Here is a 15,680-nt window from a genome sequence, read left to right as displayed (position 1 = left end):
CTTTTTTGTCTGTTGTATTATTAAAGAATTAATTTCCCACTGGCTTCCTGTGCCCAACACAGTTAACTCACTGGGATTTTTTTTTTAAAAAAGGAAGGGTAGAAAATAAAATAATAAATTAATCTTTTTAATTCTAAAAAGGGGGGTAAAGGAATGAAGATGAAAGGAAGGGAGGGAAGAGGAAATCAATCGATATCAGAAATTCAGCTGCTTTCCAACTATTTCTATCTTGTACTCACTTAAGCAGCACATATGCTAAAATTGGAATGATACAGAGATTAACATGTCCCCTGCACAATGATGACATACAAATCTGTGAAGCGTTCCAAATGTTTCTATCTCTTCTCTACATAATATAGTGTAAAGTCATTTACTATTACCTACCAAGAAGAATAGAAATGATTAAATGAATAATACCTTGTTTAGTTTCCTAATTGATTTTTATTGATGGATACTTGTAAGACCTAATATGTTGATTACAAGTATATATTAGCTGAAGAAGTATTGACCATATCTGCGTCAATACTATTAAGAAATAAAATATAGAGACTGAAATATTTGCATGGAGACAATAGGAGCTCAGATTAGTGGTAGCATCTTAGTTAGAATAAATGGCAAGCCTCAATGTTATAAGGTTACCTGATCTTAATTTACGAAGTTGCTATTTGGTTCCTTTTGTTAGGTCATGATTTTATATAAAATGCAGAAATAAAGGTAGAGGAATATGGTTGTATAGTATCACCTTCTTCTCCAAAAGCTAAACGCAATTTTAGGATAATAAAAACATCATCTTCATACTTTGAGTAGGTAGGATGACAATGAATAGAATGACTTTTCTTTTTCTAGAAATGAGTAAATTAAAATGGGAATACTATGTGGGTTCTCAAAGTCTGAATACCACTATTGGAAATTTCTCTTATTTTAATTTTTTAAAAAGATTTTATTTATTTATTTATTCATTTGAGACAGAGAGAGACAGAGAAGAGAAGCAGGCTCCCTGCGGGGAGCCCAATGCAGGGCTCCATCCCAGGTCCCAGGGATCATGACCTGAGCCAAAGGCAGATGCTCAACTGCTGAGTCACCCAAGTGTCCTGAAATCTTCTTCTTTAAAATGTAGTTCTCATTATTAAAAATTGCCATAATTTGAAAGCTCAAATGGGGTAAAAATAGTATTTTTGGTCAGAGGAAATTTATTAAGGTATATATGATGGCAAGTGCATAGGAGACAAGTTTATAGGAACTGAATAAATTAAAGGTAAGGATGCTGAAGGGTTTTCTACATTTACACTTCAGCTCTGGAATCCAGTGGAGCTTTTCTTCAAAGTTTGCTCCCTTCCTTGTATCCTGTTGGCTCCCAGGGATTTCTAAAGTGGTATTAAGCCCAGGTCTACCTTCTTAGAGCAGCAAACTCATCCAGAGAATGACACTTTCCCTTTCTTAAGGGCAAAAATCCTTATTTATTTTAGATGTAGCTTTTAAGGGCTACTGGTCCCATTGGAAATTTTCTGATAATTTATGTGGAGCCTATTTCATAGAGATCTATGCTGTTTTATAAGGAACAGATTGTTAACACAAATGATTCACTATGTAATGCTGAAATGTCAGACAGCTGTAGCAGTTTGATGGGGAAAACCTTAGAGATATGAGAGCTTTTGGGTATTTCAAGTCAAATAAATAACCTCATTGGATTTATTATGCATGCTTCCTAGACCATGACCAACTGAAATTGTGTACTGGTTCCAGAAAGTGATCTGTGCTGAATCATATTCAGGAGTCTGATGGATTATTATATTAATAATTCCAACTGAATCATGCCTCCTATTAGCTCTGTCCCTATATAGTCCTCTTCTCAATCACTCTGGGTTCAGACATAGGACATGACTGGGTCAATGGGTCATCAGTAGATATAAACACAGGTAGGAAATTGTGCTTACACATTTTGATTTCTCTTTTGAAGCCAAGAATACCCATGATAACTCACTTTATAAGCCAGGTAGAGGAAAACCAAGGCACTCTGATCAACAGCACTAGCTAACCGCCAGCATGTGACCAAATGGGGTCAACCAGCCTCCAGCTGACTTGCCAACCTATTGCATCTGCACAAATGAGTCAAGTAAACAGCATGAAGCAAAGATAATCTCCTCCAGTTGGATTTTGCCAAATTGCCAGTCCAAACAACTGCAAACAGATAAATGGTTCTTGCTTGAAATCCAGTAAGCTATGGAGTGATTTGTTTTTCAGCTCTAGATGACCAGTCAGTGTCTGCTTGCAAGTACACTTGTGATTTACCCCAAACTGGGTAACTTCCTGTTGTTATCCACAGAATGATGTTAGGTAAATTACATTCTCTGAGAATCAATTGGATAATAAAAAAATAGAAATCATGTTAGTATCTTTCTATATATATATGATATATATATATGTATATATATATATATATCATATATATCTTTTAATTATAGAGGTTATTTAGTATGTTCCTTTTCCAGCCACAGAGGCAGATATTTTTGGGGTTAAATGACTTGCTCAAAGTCACAGAAATTATTAGAAGGCAGAAATTGAATTAGCTTTCTTTTATACAAGTGATAAATACTTTAACCTTAAATGATATGGGATAAGAGGAGGATAATTTGCATTAAAAAAAGCAAAACCAAAATACCCAGGGTTAAGCCTGACAACAAAGGAACAACACTAATAATAGGATTTATTGGAGGATGTAAAAGAAGACTGGAAAAAGTAGACAGGCCTGTCAGTTTTCTGGCAAGACATGATATTGTTCAGATGCCAATTATGTCCAAACTCATACATTGAATTTCAACCAGCACTCTACATTTTTGTTGTTGCTAAAACCTGAAGAGCTGATCCTGCAGCTCAACTGAAAGAAAAAAATGAATGAAAATGGCCAAGAACTGTGGTTAGAAATTAGAACAAGAAATTTGTGAAAAAGATAAAAACATTGAAAAAATAAATTGTGAAGCTATTGTAATTGAAATAGTATGGTCCTGGCATCCTCACTTTTAGATAACATTGTTGCTTTCTATCTCATTGAGGAGAAATAGAAGCAAGTAGAAAAGAATTTCCATATGTTCTTTCTACTCCATTTGTCAACCTATTTACATCTGGATCTAGATTCTTTGTCTTTTCTCCTGTCACCATGGATGAACAGTTCAAGTTTGTATCCAAAAACCAATCTTTTTCCTTTCTACTGCATCTAACCCCCTTTTGCCTGTTATACTTTGCTTTAACAATGATCTCTTCTCTTGCAGCATCATTTTTTCTTGCTCCACTGGATTAGCTACCAGTATACAGTAGTGCTGTTATTTTTCTTAGTTTAAAAAGGGGCGGTATGTTTCCCTTGACACCTTATTCTCCTCTAGTTTCTACTCTATTTTTCTTTCAGCAAAAACACCTCTTAAATGTCTGTAATCACTCATATCATGTTTCTTCTCTTTCTCTCCAGAATCATTGCAGTCTTTGGTACATATCACTTTATAAAAATAGCTCTTGTCAAACACATGAAGGGCTTCTCTGTTGGGAAAGATGATGTTCATTCTAGGGCTTCAATTTACTCAATGTATCAGCAATCTTTAACACAGATGATATCCTTACCTTGTTGAAACACTTCATCTGGATTTTAGGAAACCATGTTATCTTTATAACCTGCATCCTGCCAATCTCATAGCTTTAAATAATATCTATGTATTTGTGAATTTCAGAGCATATTTTTTCCCACCTAGATACCTCATTCAAACTTGAAACTCACTCATCCATCCGTTTGATATGCTCCTTTGGATGTCTGATAGACATCTAGACTTAACAGCTCAAACCTAAACTCTTGAACCTTGACCCCCAAAACCTACTCCTCTCATAGCCCCCTCCATCTGAACAAAGGGCAATTGCATTCTTTTAGTTGCATAGACCCAACATTATGGTGATATCTTCCATTGCCTTTATCTCTGATAGCTACAAATGCAGTTAAGTCAAGTTTGCAAATGCTTATAAAAGTTCCTCCATCATGATCACCCTCATTCAAATCATCATTATTTCTCTTCTGGATGATTGCAATAACCTCTTGTTTTTTTTCTGAAGCCTTCCATGCAGACAAACTATACCCCAACTAAATTAAAATATCCACACTAAAGGGGTCATCTTATAATCAGTACAGCTTAAGCCCTTTTTCTTGAGGAAGTAACAGATGTGGGTTCAGATTCACATTCCACTATTTACAATATGACTGTGGGTACATCATGGATATTTTAAGTCATTGCTCTTTCTTTTATGAAATACATATGTCATTTGCTCTCTGTACCCCATGAGATTTTGAGGGGATTAAACAAATACAAAAACACATCTGTGAAATTTATAAAGTGCTGCCCCAAAAAACATGATAAAATAGAAAAGGTAGTATAATTATTGTAACAACTGGGAATACCAGTGTACAGTGTACAATATTTTGATTGTCATAAAATATTAATAATTTCAGATTAATAGAAACCATAATATAATAACCATTTCATAGACTCTACTGTACAAATGAATGGAGAAAGGGACAGGAGGATAGCCCAGCCACTTGAGATGGACTTGTAAAGATTTATTGAGCCCAGGGAAAAATCTGCAGTCTAGTAAATTGGCATTTGAGGGGTGTCACAGATAATAATGTGCTGCACTTTACAATGCACAGGTGTCCAAAGGCTATTACAATCTAAGCATTGCACTAAAATTGTATGAAAGTAATAGCATGGCTACTATGAGAAGGGTACTCAGAAAAGAGCTTTTTAAAAAACCTATTTAGTACAATCACAGCTGCCTTTTCATCCAATAAAAAACACAGCTCAAGAAAAAAACTCGAGAAATTAAATTCTTTGCTCTCAATTCAGCCACTACTTCTTTAAGTAATAACTGCAGGATAAAATAATTGTATATCAGAAAGGTGTCTGAAACTTTAGGATTGTTAGATTCAACCCATGTACAAGGGATTGCTGAAAACTGTCATTGGATCTGGAAGATACAGAGCCTCCTCATATCAGGCTACTTTTTGAATGAATTAAATGAGTGCTTTCCAGGAATAATGTTGGCATGAAATATTTTTTGGGCTATATGGTTTGGAATGTTCTTTAGTCTATAGCAAAGTTGTTGGAAATTCACTGCTTCCTTTCTATCGACTGTGTCCTTGTGTCAGTTCTAGAGTGAAATTTCCCTTATGTTCAATTGATGAATTATTAAGTTAAAACTTACCACAAACAGGTTTAGTTCTGAACACAAAGGAAATAATAAAGCTGTTTTTTCTGTGCTACAGTCTTAAATCCAGCATTATACTTTCTATTTTATGAAAAAGATATTTTATAGGTTTAAAAATGTTTTCAGATCCTGAGCTAGATCATTTCTTTTAGGGGCAGAAGTTAAGGGAGCCAACGTACATTGATGATTATAAACGGGTATCATAATCATAATTGTCATTCTTATAAACCATTTTAGTTTTTTTTTCCAATTTCCCTTTCTGTTAGGAATTATGCTAGGTATTAGAGACACAAGGATGAGCAGGAAAGATATGGTCCTTGATATGTTTATTTTGTATAATGTTCACATATATGATCTCTTAGTTTGTAACATCTGCAGACTCTATTTGCCTCCACTACTTCCTTTGGATCCTCTTCTTTCTTCACACGTACTTTGGAGGTCATGCTCTGTTTGAATTCTATTTCGAGCTCACTCTCTTTAATGTGGGGATTTAGTCTAAAGGGGATTTTCGGGCTGTCAGCTTGGAAAGCTCGCAGCATCCTGATGGCTCCAACCCCTTTAGACATTTCACTGGGCTCCATGCAATTACTCCTTAACAGGAGTTGGGTCCTCACACCAACTTGTCCTTTCCTTGGGGTATCTACTGGCTGTTGGCTGTCCTCTTGCTCCCACCTCACTTCCCTTTGCTTCCTCCTGCATAGCTGCTGACACTACATGGGTCTTTTAGGTGTCTCGGTTTGTCTATTCCTGCTCATATTTGGGGTTAGGGGGTTACAGACACATTTTTACATCTTCTCATTTGATGTTACCTCTGGGTTTGGGTTTTCTCTTCTAGTTGTTCTTTCTCTTATTTATGGGGGAAATAGGGAGATTCAAAAACTCTGCCACCATTGCCATCTTCCCAGGATTCAAAGCATGCATTTTTGAACTTGTCTGGACAAGTAGAGAATCTCTGGGGATAGAATAAAGCTAAGATTTACATACATGCCAGAAGTTATAACAGCACAGCTGGTCTGCACACAGGACTAGAAACTGTGAATTAGGCAGTTGTTCATCAATATCAAAATGTTTTTATTCTTGGAAAACTTTCTCTCAGGCTGTTAAATCTATACTCACTAGCATTCTATGAATATGTATATATACATATAGACTGCAGACCAAAAAATGCACACATAATATTTTGGAACTGGGAACCAAAAAAGGATGCTACATTACCACCTGTGTCTAATTAAATATTTGTGGTAATTTAGTGTAATTAAAAATTAAACAACCATTTGGTACAGAGTAATATATCATATTTCCTACATCAGTTGTGTGATTCAATATGCTCTGTGGTTGATTGTTTTAACTTGGACTTGGTGTTAATAGCTTCTACTATTGTTTGTTCTAGTTTGTTGAATTTTACTTTTAATATGCCCTCCGCTTGCCTCTCCTTCCTCCACCTGTCATCCAGTTAATTCTTCCTTATTGTGAGATCTTAGTTTGAATGTCATTTCCTCAAAGAGCCTTTCCTGACCATGCCACACTCCAACACCAGTTCCAATCTGTTTATCCTTTTCTTCTCTGTGATAATAATTAGTTTTTCTGAAGTATTGATGCTTGAATAGACAGCAAAACCGTCTCCTTATGACTTGCATATTTTTCTTAAATGTATGATTTTGAAGAAAAAGGTAAAGTCAGAATCTTTTCTTAAGGTTTAAAGAGTCACATAACACAGATCTTCTCCCTTTTCTTTAATGTCTGATGCTCTGTGCTATATGACTTAACTGATGAGTTTGTTGCTGGAGTAGGAATCATGGTCCCTAGCTTTTCTTGTAAGAGCCCAGCCAGAACAATGTCATGTAACTTTTGTTGTTGTTGTTGTTTTATTTTGTGTGGACAACTGCTCTTCTATCATACTAGATAACTCTCCCTCCAAATAGTTGTATAACTTGACCACTCTGTGCTTAGGGTTGGACAACTAAACCAAGTTGACACAATCAGAATTTCCATGCAGGTATATAAAATCAGGATTAAGAATAGCTGCTTTTTTCAACAGAGGCTCTATAAATCCTAGAGATCCTGTCAGCCATGTCCTACCATGTGGACTTGTAATAAGGAAAAGTGTCATTCTACGGGCTAGAATAATGATGCAGTCTGGGGGAGATGGGAAATGAGGACTTTTGTGTTGGCATTTGTGGCTTTGGCTAGAGTTTATTCCTGACTCTACACTAAATCTACATCTTATTTGGGTTCTATAAGAAATTTTTGTGTTCTTTTTTTTTAAAGAAATTTTTGTGTTATCTGCTGGAACTTAATAAAAAATAGTATTATTTAGCTACTGAATGAGCACATGACACAACATGTAAGACTTATAAATTCATGTAGCTTTCAGTTGAGGAAGTAAGCAGTGGCTGTTACAAGAGAAGTTTCATTCTCCATACAGCCCTTGATTATGTTAAATTGAGCATGCCTAACTATGCAGAATTTGTTGTTCACTTGACAATTAGTACTGGAAGTGGACTCGAGATTCATCTAAGCCATTTAACCATGGCTTCAGCATCTTCCAGATGCATCATCCTTCTTAAATAGAGCTCAGTGAACTTCCTCAGTAACAGCTACAGAGCTCATATGATGCAGTGGCATTAATAAAACCTAGACCGTCTGTGGCCCATCTTTAAATAATTAATGCTGCTGTTTAACTTCCTCCTGGCCTATCATGGCACCACTAAGGGATGGGAGTATGAAGAAAACACTTGGTCTAAATATCAAACCATTATCTCTGCCTCTGGCATAGAAACCATCTGGGGCAGGAGATAAACCTGACTATATGCATCTTCAAGGAGTTCTTTTGCTCTTGCTGTTATCACAGAAACACCCTGTGGATATTTTCTCAACCCAAAGCCACGGATAGAATGTTCAAGCCTAGCTCTATAATTGATTCTCTGATCCAGTACGTCCACAGGTTGTTTTTCATACCACATACCTGAAACATGCTGAATCTGACTGAGTCAAAGACAGGAAAATGTGTTAAATCATAGTGTATGAAAATAAGGAATAACTTTCTTTAATGGCCAGCTCAAGGTAGTATAAGAGTGAGAGACAAACAGAAAGCTTAGGGCCTTGGAAGGTAGTAGCTGCTCGGCTAAGTCAGCCAGACCAACAAGATGGTAACTGATTTTCTTCTCTGACTACCAAAAATATTGAGGGAGGGGTGCCAAATGAACAGATATTTTCAATGCAACTTGCACTTTTCTACTGATCCAGAACAAATCTGAGCTTCCCAAGACTGATCCATTACTTTTAATTTGAATTGTTTGACAATATAAGCAATGCCTTCTTTTATTCTTTTTACATGTTCTTGCTACTATGACCTCAATAAAATAAAAGAAGAAAATGAAATGGAAATTAGGAAAATACTTAGACTTATAAGCACATTGGTAAATTAATTGCTAACTAATTAATATTTATATAGGGAGCATGCCATAATAATCTACATCAGAGCATTTGAAATAAGTTACTAGAAAATTCCAAATTAACCTTTTCCAACAATTCCTGATATTTCATGTATTTGTTTGTATGTGCATATGTGTGAGCAGTCAAATGTCTTTGTACTATTATTTTACTGTTTCTATTCATTTTCATATTTCATATTTCATATTTCATATTTTATGTTATATGCCTTCCTTGTTATGTTTAGAGTTACTAAGCATGAAACCTACATGGTTAAAACTGGAATTGCTATGAGTTTTCAAGTGTTGTCCCTAACTGCTACTACCATGACTAATGACACCATAGAAATGATGATAATCATATAAAAAAAGAGCAAATTGGATATATTAAACAGAATAGGGTAGATTAAAACAGGACTAACAAGCCTCATGTAGAAAGTCTATATTTAAGAAATATCCTTTTTTCTTGGAATGAGATTTTCCTTCCTCTCCCTTCTCTTCTCCATACTCACTCAGTGCTTATATACCATGGCATTCAGATTGTTGGAGCATAGGGAAACTTTGTCATAATGAAATGTCATTTCTTCCTAAAAGTCTTGCACATTTAAATCTGCGGAAGTAATGAAGCTGATATCATCAAAATATCCCCCAACTCTGTAAAATTAAATGTTTTTATTGATTTCTGCAAATCTATGCCAAAGTCAGCATTTTATCATAATTTCTTATAGATTTTTTTCTATCTATGGAAATCCATTAACTCCAAGTCTAAGCTTTATTTATTTATTTATTTATTTATTATTTATTTTACTTTGCTGAAATCTGTATTATAACATTAGTTTCTTTCCAGGCACTAATTGTCAGCTCTTTTAAATACTTCGTTACTCTTCTTTTAAAAAAGATTTTATTTAATCATTTTATAGTGAATGAAAAAGAGCAGAAGCAGGGGGAGGGGCAGAGGGGGAGGGAGAAGCAGGCTCCCCACTGAGCAGGGAGCACAAAGCAGGGCTCAGTCCCAGGACCCTGAGATCATGACCTGAGCTGAAGGCAGATGCTTACTGACTGAGCCACCCAGGGTGCCCCTTTTGTTACTGTTTTTGACTTAAGTGCCAGTTGTTGGGGCTAGTACCCTGGCAGTATAGAAAATATCTTTCAGGATCCCTGTTTAGTGTAGGAGAGAGAGGTCAAACTGTAACTGTGCCGTATCAGATGCAGTGGGCAGTTGCATATCAGATCTGTTTCACCACGTCTGACACCCATGAACCATGAGAGAGTGAGTCTCCTGAGTTTCTGTTTGTCTATCTAGAAAATAAATATCCAGGAAAACTATCATTCAAAGAATGTAAAGGGAAAATAGAATAATTTATACAAAGGAGATTTATAAACTGTTTAAAACTAAGCAAAAGTCAGAGGCTGTCAACTTTCCTGTAAATCTGGTAAATGTTTTCATTTCTTTGACATACATAGGTAGATCAGGGCCCAGCTCATCCCGGGATGTTCTCAAGCTCCATTTGAGAAACTTTGTCTCAGATTTTTGGAAAAGTAGAAGTAGTAACATGGTTTACTGAGTGTCTTTGGGTACCTAAGGAAAAAAAATAGCTTGTAGAAGAGTGAGCCTTAGATACAACAAATCCTTTACATTACTTTTGTTCTTATAACTAATGAATTTGGAGTTATTGGAGTTATGTAGAGACAATTTAATTTTTTGATTAAAGATAAAATATAAGAAAACAGCATTTCTCGTGGAAAAGGAGAGATAAGAAAAAGTCATGTACTTTCCCTTTTTAACATTCAGGCCTCTGAATTTCACAAGGAATTCTGGGATTGAAACAAACATGTGAATACCACAGCACTTAAATATGTGCAAGTAAAATTGTCAAATTTAATCACAGCCACTTACACTGCCCATTCATATGTGAAATTTCATTATTCATATTTATGCATTAAGTATTTTGATGAGACACTGCTGATCCTATGGACTGTATATGTGAAATGTGAAAGAAAAAGAGAAAACTTGATATTATCCTAGAGACACATTATTTGATTAGCCAAATTATTGACATAAAATAACAGGTTTTTTTTTGTTGTTGTTGTTGTGTTTATACTGGTAATTTCCTTCTAGATTTCTAAATTATATTGCTTGTTTTTCTCCTTTGAACTCAGTTGCTTTGGGATGACCTTCAAGCTTTGGGACCAACCATCATTAAATGAAAGGATTAACTTTTGAATGTTAAGAGTGAAGATGGCCATGAAAATAGACTAATTATAAGTTGAATATGGCATATTATACTACAGAATCTTAAATAGAATTTATTAACTAATAATTCAGTTCTAAGTGCTGCCTTTAGCTCATCACCTCTTTTAGGGCACTGTGGGAAGGGGCTGTGGCAGGAGCCATAAGTCATGTACAGTTTCTTGTGACTACTCTGTTACACACTGTATGATGATCATGTTTGAATCTGCTCCCCTCTCTTAAGACTGGCATCTCTCTGACATCTTGAGGTGAGACCAGAAAAGCACAGTTCAGGATAAGAAAGGGCCCAGACCTTTCTGGGCCTTTCTGGCCCTCTCTTTACAGAGAGTAGCTTATTCTACTTCTTTTGCCTTAAGAATTCACTTTTAATTCTTGCCATATGATGGTATTCAAAGTACTAGAAGAGGATTTTCTATCAGAAATGTTCTCTTGGCAAATTTGAAGTTGAATCAAACTGATGGTATTTACTTGGAAACCCCTCTTGATGCCAGCAGCTTCTAATCTATAAGAAGGGACTATGACAAACTCAATCTCATACACTCTAATATTTAAATTTAGTTCAATATAAACTCTGCAAGCGATTATGAGACATGTCTCAACTGACAGACACAAAGCAGGACTTGTAGACAGTGCTGAGAAATAAAAAGCAGTTTCCTCCAGCACAGGATAACAAGGCAGCAACTTTGGCTTTGTAAACACTACTGGAGAAGACAAGCCCATTACATCACAGAATTCACAGATTTTTTTGTGGAGTATAGACTTCCTTCAATAGAGGATGTACTGACTATTATAGAAAATGCATTGAGACACAGGAAGAGTTTAAAATGGAAGATTCCGTGAATGCTTTTATGTTTGTGTGATATGACCATCTGGTAAAGGAAGTAAATAGAATAATGCAGACTTGCGTGTAAATTTGTTAGACTCGGAGTCTCCTTGCTCTCCAAAAGTCCATTTTTCCTACTTCCATGTTAAGTGCAGGTAAGTACAGATATAATCTTAAAGTGAGTTCTAAATGACCTGTTCTTAAACTCAATACTCTGACTGTTTTTGTGCATGGAACATTATTTATCTATGGAAATGAGCTTTTGTTATTTCTCATTTGCCAGTGATCATGTTGCAATCCTAGCCTGGTTTCTCATGCACATCTATGGCCCATGTTAGTTTATGCTTTCCATTTACTGTTTTCCATTCTGACCATGAGAGCACAATCAGATTCATAAGCATTGGTGAGAAAGCAACATTTCTACCTAGCTCCAAATCAGAGGAATATCAGAGTCCATAGAGCTATCAAATTAAACTTCAGATTTTCTGTTTCTGAATCATCTTTGGTGGCACTCAGGAGATCTTTCCTTAGAATTACATGTTGCTAGTTTCTTTGGTAGCATCTTTAATTTAAATTTTTAAATTTTTTTTTTTATTTTTGGCCTTCATTTTTTGGGACAGGAAAAAACCACCACCTACAAAACCAAAAACTGCTTTCGCCTTCCTAACCACTCAAGTAAATCATAAGAAAACATAACCTAAGGCTGATCTAAAAGTCAGTTTCTGACCTTAGGTCAAAAGAGAGTCTGTGTTTATGACCCAAATCCAACCATTGAATGAATCTACATATGTATACTACAGAACTAAGCAGAAATCACTCTTTCATAGCCAGGACAGCAGAAGCAGTTAATGTCCTTCCAAGTACAAGGAAGAAACTATCTTCTTTCATTCTCCTGCTTCCCACCTGATTTGAAAGAGTGAATTACTAACTGCTCAGGTTATATGGGACTACCTATGCATTATATATATTTTTGTAAGAAAAACAACTGTACAAAATATTCAAGAAAATCTAGTGCATGGTTTACATTCCGGATACCTAATGCTAGCAGAAGCTTTCACTTTTGCATGCTACTTTTCAGGACTTTCTACAAGCATACGTAATTTTTTTAAAAAAGATTTTATTTATTTATTCATGAGAGACACAGAGAGGGAGAGAGAGAGAGAGGCAGAGACACAGGCAGAGGGAGAAGCAGGCTCCATGCAGGGAACCTGACGTGGGACTCGATTCCAGGTCTCCAGGATCAGGCCCTGGGCTGAAGGCAAGGCTAAACTGCTGAGCCACCCGGGCTGCCCACATACATAATTTTTAAGGAACACATATTTATTTTTACACAATTTGATGTTTTGCTTTTTATTTTCAGCTTCACCTAATGTCATACACATTTTCTTCATTGGTATCCGCATTTCATACTATTTTTATGGCAGCATAATTAACCACTATATTCATATGTACGTAAATCATTTCTGGCTGATACAACCTTAAGACTGAATCTAGCTTTCTATTATAGGTGATGCCACAATGAAGATATATACCTGCATATAGGATACTTTCAGTCTATTAGTTTTTAAATAGTAACAGGATCACATCCTGTTACTCTACATGTTGGTGGGGCGTCTCTGGTGTTCTGGCTATCTATTCCTGTGTTATAAACCACTCTCCACTTAGTGACATAAGGCCACAGCAGTTTTATTAGAATTGGTAGTCAGAAATTTGGACAGGACACTCTGGAGATAGAATGATGCATAGGGCCTCTGCTGGGAAGACTGAAATGGCTGGGGGTAACTTGAATGACTAGAGACCAGAATCATCTGGATGTTTCTTTACTCCCATATCTGCTGGCCTAAGATGTCTCAAAGCCTGGGCTCAACTACAACTGGTATACACACAGGCTTTCCATGTGACTTGGACTTTTTATAGTATGTTATCTGGGTTCTGAAGGAGACCATCCTCTTAGGGAACAAGTGGCACAGTGTTCCAAATGTGCAAGCAAACCAAAATGATGCATGGGGGACTCAATCATGGAGAGCTTTGGAGGGAACAGGCTCCTTTGGACATAACGTTAGAAGTCACTGAAATTGCTTCAATTCCATTTTACTGGTTCCAAGTGTGTTGGTAGAGCCAACTGAGATTCAAGGAAATTAGACTTCCTCTCTTAATGGGAGAATGGTAAGGTCACATTACAGAAGAACAAATGGGATAGAAGATATTTTTGCACCATCTGGGCCATGCAAGAGTTTCTACAGTAGTATTTCTGTGGGGAAAAAAATTTAGGTGTATATATTGTGTGGTTGAACTGTGGAAATGAAGCTCCATTTGGATCAGAGGATTTCTACAAACCACTTTCCCAACACAGAGAGATACGTGGCTTTAATTCTACTTAGTAAACCACTAACAGGATGTGAATTCCTTCAGCCTTAGTCGCTCAGACCTCAAAAAAAACTTTTCAGTGATCCCTGAGTGGCGCAGCGGTTTGGCGCCTGCCTTTGGCCCAGGGCACGATCCTGGAGACCTGGGATCGAATCCCACGTCGGGCTCCCGGAGCATGGAGCCTGCTTCTCCCTCTGCCTGTGTCTCTGCCTCTCTCTCTCTCACTGTGTTCCTATCATAAATAAATAAAAATTAAAAAAAAAAAACTTTTCAGCTGGGCCATAGTGTTTGATTCACCTCCTTGTTTTGACTTCGAGCCAGATCTCTTTTCAATGTTCAGTTCCTTTTTTCCAATTATAAAAGTAAATATGCCCTGAGATATATGCTTATCATCTCCTCTTTCTACCTGAAAGCTGATGGCTAGGATTATGCAAAATATCTGATTTAGTTGATTAAGTAAGTAATCCACTCAGTTTTTCATTCTTGCATGAATGCACAGAGACATACATTTATTCCTTTAACAAATGTTTATTGAGTAGTTTTTTGCTAAGTCAAGTACATTATGAATAAAGGTATGATCCCCACTCTCACAAAGCTTAATAGATTTTAGGGCAGAATAAGAAGACTTATTAAAAATGCATATCATAGTATATGTACAATAGCATATTGTGATAAGTGCAGTGAAAGATAAGTGATGAGAATGATGTGTGAAGAATAAGGAACTGAGCTGGTAAAGAGTAGAAGTAAAACATTTGAAACCGGAGACAGCATCTAAAAAGGAAATTTCTAGTTGAATGGAAGGCAGGGAAGTTTGACTACTGTAGTGAGTAAAGATGAAAACAATGCAAAACTTAGTGAGGGGGGTGATGGTCTTGTCCTGCAGGTCAGCTGAATAGTCTGGATTCTATTCTCAGCATAAAGCAAAATTATGAAATGATCTGAAGGGAGAGGTGACATAATTTAAAAAATATTTTTATTGAACTATTAAGTTCTCTTGAAGCAAAGAGATGTAATGTTACATAAGTTTCAGGTATACAACCTAGTGTTTGGGAAACTCTGTTATGCTTTGCTTACCACATGAGTAGCTATCATCTGAGAGGTGACATGATTTGACTTAGTCTTTAAAAATTATTTGGGTAGAGAAGAGTGTGAGGAAGGTCAGAAGGATTCCATGGAGGTCAGTAAGGCACCAATTCAACAATTCAGTTGTGAGATAATCCTGGTTGGTTAGAGGAGGTAGAGAGAATTAGAAAGCTTTTAGGTATATCTTGATGTGTAAGAATATTGGTGATAAATGAGTTGTAGGGAATATGGATAAATTGCTCAGAGTGGCTCCTTTGATGTAGCTGTCTATTCTTAATGACAGGCAGAGCCATAGAACAATGAATCATGTTCTTCTCCATAGCAATCAAATGGCAGATGGCAGGTGGCGGGTGGTGACTTGAGGAGGCAGCTCTGCAGTATGGAAAGGAAGGAAAATTCTTACATTTTCCCCAAAGCCCTAAGGCTATTATGGCTGGAGGAAATATAGGTGAGTAGCAGAAGATGAGGTCAGAGAGATAACAGGGAG

The 15,680-nt window shown here is 36.4% G+C and overlaps 1 non-coding gene across 1 annotated transcript; it reads left to right on the top strand.

Moving 5' to 3' along the window:
• The first annotated feature begins 231 nt into the window (after window positions 1-231).
• On the top strand, window positions 232-335 carry LOC112935104 (U6 spliceosomal RNA). Its single transcript, XR_003238111.1, has one exon. It is a non-coding gene; the product is annotated as a U6 spliceosomal RNA (small nuclear RNA).
• The last annotated feature ends 15,345 nt before the right edge of the window (window positions 336-15,680 follow it).

Source organism: Vulpes vulpes, chromosome 7 (assembly GCF_048418805.1).
Source record: "Vulpes vulpes isolate BD-2025 chromosome 7, VulVul3, whole genome shotgun sequence".
Classification (NCBI taxonomy): domain Eukaryota; kingdom Metazoa; phylum Chordata; class Mammalia; order Carnivora; family Canidae; genus Vulpes; species Vulpes vulpes.
Note: the sequence above shows the minus strand (reverse complement) of the source record. Positions and strands in the feature narration are given on the sequence as shown.